Source organism: Hypanus sabinus, chromosome 1 (genome assembly GCF_030144855.1).
Source record: "Hypanus sabinus isolate sHypSab1 chromosome 1, sHypSab1.hap1, whole genome shotgun sequence".
Taxonomy (NCBI): domain Eukaryota; kingdom Metazoa; phylum Chordata; class Chondrichthyes; order Myliobatiformes; family Dasyatidae; genus Hypanus; species Hypanus sabinus.
Genome location: NC_082706.1, coordinates 47,461,316 through 47,467,315, shown reverse-complemented (window position 1 = coordinate 47,467,315; position 6,000 = coordinate 47,461,316).

Here is a 6,000-nt window from a genome sequence, read left to right as displayed (position 1 = left end):
TTCTTATCTGCCATCTGCAGCACCTATCAGCGGCGTCAACTAAGCTCGACGAACTAAATGAAAGTACAGGAGGGATAAGCGGACCGGCCGTTGTCGGGAGTAGGCCAGTGGTTAGAGTAGAAGCAACAGGCTTTGGGTCATTCATGCTTCGGCGGACGTAAGTGGGTAAGTGTTCGGTGGACTTCTTTTTTCTTTTTTCTTCGTGTTTTTTTAAGGCATAGAGAGCATGCCGGTAGGGTTAAAATTTTGCCGTACCGGTCTTCCAGTTTGCCGCAACCTGCGCCAGATACATATCCTGAGTGACGGTGTTAGGGATCTGGAGCTGTGGCTCGATGACATACAGTTTATTAGGCAGAGTGAACAGAAGCTGCTGGATGAGCTGCATAGGAGCTACAGGGAGTTAGTCACCCCGAAGCTGCAAGAGTTAAATAAGTTGGTGACGGTCAGAGAGCTCAGATAGTAGAGAGCACCTCTGTGGCCATCGCCCTCAGTAATCGTTATCTCGTTTTGGATGCTGTTGAGGGGGTTGACCTGACCGAGGACGACCACTGTGATCAGGCCTCTGTCACTGAGCCTGCTTCCGTGGTGCAGAACAGGAAGAGGAAGATGAGGAATGCGGTAGTCATAGGGTATTCCACAGTGAGGGGAGGAGGTTGCGACAGCCTGATAGAGATACCCTCATGGTGCGCTGCCTCCCAGGGTACGGGATGTCATGAATCGGGTGCTGAGTACACTGAAGGGAGAGGCTGATCAGCCAAAAGTCTTATTACACGTTGGTACCAATGGCAGAAGTAGAAAACGAGTGGAGGTCCTGAAGAAGGAATTCAGGGAATTAGGTAGGAAGCCGAAATGCAGGTCCTCCAGGGTAGTAATCTCAGGATTGCTGCCTGTGCCACCTCCTAGTGAGTGCACGAATAACATGATCAGTCGTGGCTGAGAGACTGTTATCAGGGGCAGGGCTTCATATTCCTGGACCATTGAGGCCTCTTCTGCAGGAGGTACCACCTGTACAAAAAGGACAAAAATAACCCAAAGGGATCCAATATACTAGCGGGCAAATTTAATGGAGACGCTAAAGAGAGTTTAAACTAATTTGCAGGGGAATGGGAACAGGAGTGATAGGGTTGAGGAAAGGGGAAACAGAAATAAATCAAAGATAGCGTGCAAGCGAGATTATAGAAAGAAAAGGCAGAAGATGCGCTTAATCACAGCCAGTGACATGAGTTACAGGCTATACAGTCAGAAAGGGAAGGGGTGGCCTCTTGACAGCGTAGCAGTAGGCAGGTAGTGCAGGAGTCCCCTGAGGTCATCTCCTTCCTAAACAGATATACTGTTTGGGATACTGTTAGGGGAGATGTCACATCAGGGGAAGGCAGCAGTAGCCAAGTTCATTGCACTATTGGTGGCTTTGCACAGGAGGGCAGAAAAGAGTGGGAGAGCTCTAGTGATAGGGGATTCGATTGTAAGTGGAATAGATAGGCATTTCTGCGGCCGCAAACGAGACTCCAGGATGGTATGTTGCTTCCCTGGTGCAAGGGTCAAGGATGTCACTGAGCGGCTGCAGGACATTCTGGAATGGGAGGGTGAAAGTCGAGGGTATATATAGGACCAATGTAAAATGAGGCTGGAGATATTGTAATGAGACATGCAGATATCGCAGAGTAACTAAATGCGTATTTTGCATCAGTCTTCACAATGGAATACGTCTGCAGTATACCGGACATTCAAGAGTGTCAGCGAAGTGAATTTTGTGCAGCGAAAACTACGATTGAGAAGGTAATCAGGAAGCTTAATGGTCTAAGGGTGGATAAATCTCCTAGACCTGATGGAATGCACCCTTGGGTTATGAAGGAAGTAGCTGGAAAGATTGTGGAGGCATTGTCGGTGATTTTTCACGAATTAATAGATTCTGGGATGAACTTGCAGGCTACAATTTTCGGATAGAGGGGAGGCCACGTTGCTTGGGCATACAGAAGCCATTCAAGCGCTCGTAAATCAGCTAAGAAATGGCCAAGTGGCGATTGACGCCCAGGAGCTGGAGCGGATCGCTTGGGGTCACCAAATGTTTCGTAAGATGCGCCCACTCGCTGGTTTGTCGAGCTGATTGGAGAAAAAGAACGAAGGAGAATGCGATTGAGGCGAAGAGGCCTCCGTCCGCAGGGTACAGTCCTCGATAATGGTCCGCTTGGCTAAGGTGACTACTTATAACCCACCCCCGGGGTGTAGTGAAGAGGCTCGTAACAGAGCTTAGATCTGAGATGTCCCGGTTGTTACCGGTGGGTGCGGCGACCACGCACCATAAAACTGACAGGGAATAGGATCACATGAAGGAATGAACTAAGAAGAGCGGTGCAAGTGAATGTGGGCCCGCGAGAAGTGGAGAGACCGGTATTGACTGTTATAATAGTGTTGAAGAGGAACACGTCGGGCGGGAGTGCGAAGGACGGGAATTCCCTCAGGGAGTGAGCAGTCGGGAGCCTAAGTGGAGAGACGCAGTGATGGAACGGTCTGAAATATCGGGGGGAACACTTTCCCAGCAATATATCAAGGAAATCCCCAAAGCAAATCGCCCTATTCCTGAAGGCTTAGTAGGGCTATGCTCCAGTGTATCGCTACCGATTGAGGCTATTTATGCTAGAGCCATACTTGACAGCAGCTGTCAGGTTACTCTGCTGTACAGTTGGTTTTACAACCGGTATTTGACGTATTTGCCCATGACGCCACTCAGTGCGCTAGAGATCAGAGGCCTTATTACGGATAACTATCCGTACGATGGTTATTTGTCATTGAACATGGGGTTATCGGAGGCAGATGAGCAAGTAGCTGAAGTTCTTGAAACATTGGTGCTGGTTTATCCATTGCCGGTGGGGAAGGACAAGTCTTCAATTCTTCTGGGGACGAATACTCCGGTTGTGTGAAGGCTATTGGTAGCATGCAAGGAAAAAGTTGGAGAAAGCTTTCTGGGAACATTGTCTATTCACGCTGTATTCCGAGCAGCTTTTGAGGAAGTGCCTGGCTGCATTGGGCTGAATAATGAGCAAAAACGAGAGACTCTGTGGTTTACCCAGTCGAAGTCAGTCGTGTTAAGACCAGGGGCAGTAGAAAGAGTAATGAGAAACCCCATATTTCCCGGAATGCCTGAGGCCGAGGCCCTCTTGGTGGAAGCTCCGGAAGACAACGAAATTAAGTCAGAAATACCCGCTGGGATATAGTGGACGCCCGAGTAGCAGATGCCCTCGGATCTACAGGTGGACAGGATGACAGTGAGTATTAGGATCACTTCGGAGTGGTAGGTTACCCTCAGGCGAGGAATGCCAATAGCGTACCTCTTCCCGGTAATGTGTAGTGTCCCAATGAGACACGCCAGGGAGAAACTCTGTCCGAATAGAGGAAAGTTCACTGCCGAGTCATTCAACTTTGGGGACTTCCCGGTACCTGAAGATTGGAGGAAGATATTGATAAAGACGATAATGAATCTGGAGGATGTCTTTTCTACCGACGTGTTTGATGTGGATTGTTCCTAGAGCACTCGCCATACCATTCGGTCAACAGAAGACACCCAGTTTAGAGTATGGTCGCGGAGACTGGCAACCACAGAGGTAGAAGACGTTCGGCAGCATTTGGGGAAAGTGAAGCTGGGATCATCACAGAGTCCAGAAGCCCCTCTCGTCCCCAGTAGTAGTGGTTAGGAAGAAGAATGGGAGGGTAGGATGTTTGAGGACTATAGGGCTCTGAATAATCGTACCGGCCCCGACCAGTATACCATCCTAAGGATCGATGACGTGCTGTCCTGTCTGAAGTGGTCGGGTGCGAAATGGTCCAGTGTACCGTACTTGAGGAGTGGGTATTAACAGATCCCCATGAGTGAAGCTGATAAAGACAAGACGGCATTTTATGTGTCCACTGGGATTCTTTCAGTTCGACAGGACGTCCCAGGACACATCAGGAACTCTTGTAACTTTCCAGCATGTTATTCAGCAAACGGTGGGGGATGTGAGCTTGTTTAAGGATTTGGTGTATTCGGATAATCTCATAGTGTTCGGATCCACTTTGGATGAATATGGGGTGAGGATACTAAAGTTGTTGGGCCTCCTGACAAAAGAAGAGGAGGGTAAAGATTATCTTAGCCCTTCGGAGCCTTTTGGAGTGAGATGGGATGCGAAATGTAAAGAGGCCTTTCAGTCGCTGAAGGAGCAGCTGAAACAAGCGCCTGTGCTAGCTTTCGCAGACCCCGAATTGCCTATGTACTGCGCACAGATGACAACCGACAGAAGGTAGGGGGTGTTCTGTATCAGGATCAGGGCACAGAGTTAAGACTTTTTGCATTTGTTAGCCGGTGTCTGTCACCCTTGCAGAAAAAAAAACAATTCCACGCACAAGTTAAACTTTCTGCAATTGTGTTATTGGAAAAGTATTTCGATTATTTTGGCCTCCCCAGGCGGATGCATAGTCATCAGGGACGGGATTTCGAGAGTAAGCTCATATATGTTACTGACCATGATGAAGTCGAGAAATCGTGGACTACGCCTTATCACCCGCTGCGCCTGGGTAGTCCCCAGCTCGAGAAGTTTAATGAGAACTTATTACATATGCTCGGATCCATGGAGATCAGCAAAAAGATCAACTGGAGTCAACATATTGGACATCTGGCCACTACTAGAACTGCACACGAAATGATGCTACCTTGTACTCGCCATATGATATGTTTGAGCATGAGGCGAAGCTGCCCATCGACCTCTGCCTTGAGACTGACGAGGAAGATCTACCACCGAGGACATATCTGAAATGTGTGTCTGATGTAAGAAGGGAGATGAAAAAGGTTTATGAAGTAACGGAGACCACAGCTGCCAAGCAGAGTCAAGGATATAAGAGGAAGTAAGATCAAAATGTTAGGTTCTCCCAACACATTCCTGGAGACCAAGTCTTTAAAAGAAATTGGGGCTTCCTAGAAAGCATAAATTGGCAGACCGCTTGATGGCTACGAAACTATGCAGTGGAGAGTCAGATGGCAAACGTACCAGTTTTCCGGGTGTAACCTGAGGATGGGAATGGGGCTGACAAGATTCTCCATTGGAACCACCTTCTATCTCTGGGACAAGCGATGCGTGTTGACCCAAAGCCTGACTTGGACCCTACACATAGTAAGAGGACCCTGTGGCGACGTGGAGAAATTAAGGTAATAGTCACAGAAAAGATTAGACCGGCGCTCGACTCTGGATGGTCGACAGAGGATGAGGAAGTGGCAGTGTGGTACAGGCTGCATTTTGCTAACTCCCCACTATCTGAGGCACAGATTACCAAACCTTCTCTTGCTGAGGCAGGTGAAATCTGCGGAGAGGCAGGTTTGCAGCTGCACCACGAAAGGAGGCTGGACTCTAAAGTAACTCGGAATGCAGCCTGGCTCAGCTAACTTGCCGAGGGACAGACATTGCCGGAAGACTCGCCATGCAAACCATAGGTATCCCAAGGTCGACTGAAACGGAAGGTGGAGATTATGGAATTAGGAATCCTCAAACACTCAGGAGACTCGCAGAGAGGCTGCTTTTGTGATACCGGGAGAACAGAGAGTTACGGCTATCGCCCTTGTGAGATATGTCACTACCATTTACAAATGGACTGGAGGTTCTGATAGAACGAATTTCCTTTGAAATCGGTGTTATTACTGACGGGATGACAAATCAGTTCCAAAGATATGACTACTTGTGGTGCGGGGAGAGTTTACTGCCCTGGTTCGTATTTTTTACTGTTATGCTGTATGCACTTCATTTTCGTAGTTCTGCTAAGAGCAGATTGTTTGGGTTACTATCGAAGAAGGGATAATGTGTGCCATCCAATTAGCGGGAGGTTTTCTTGGTAAGGGAGAATAAGGTTGGGCTTGGACTTTTGTTCGACGGCAGATGAAGAGGGAAGACACTGAGGACAATCGGTCATCCTATCCGATCCGGTTGGAATCTCTTCTTTTTCAAGATGGATTGCGACCGACGATCGCAAAGGGCGTAG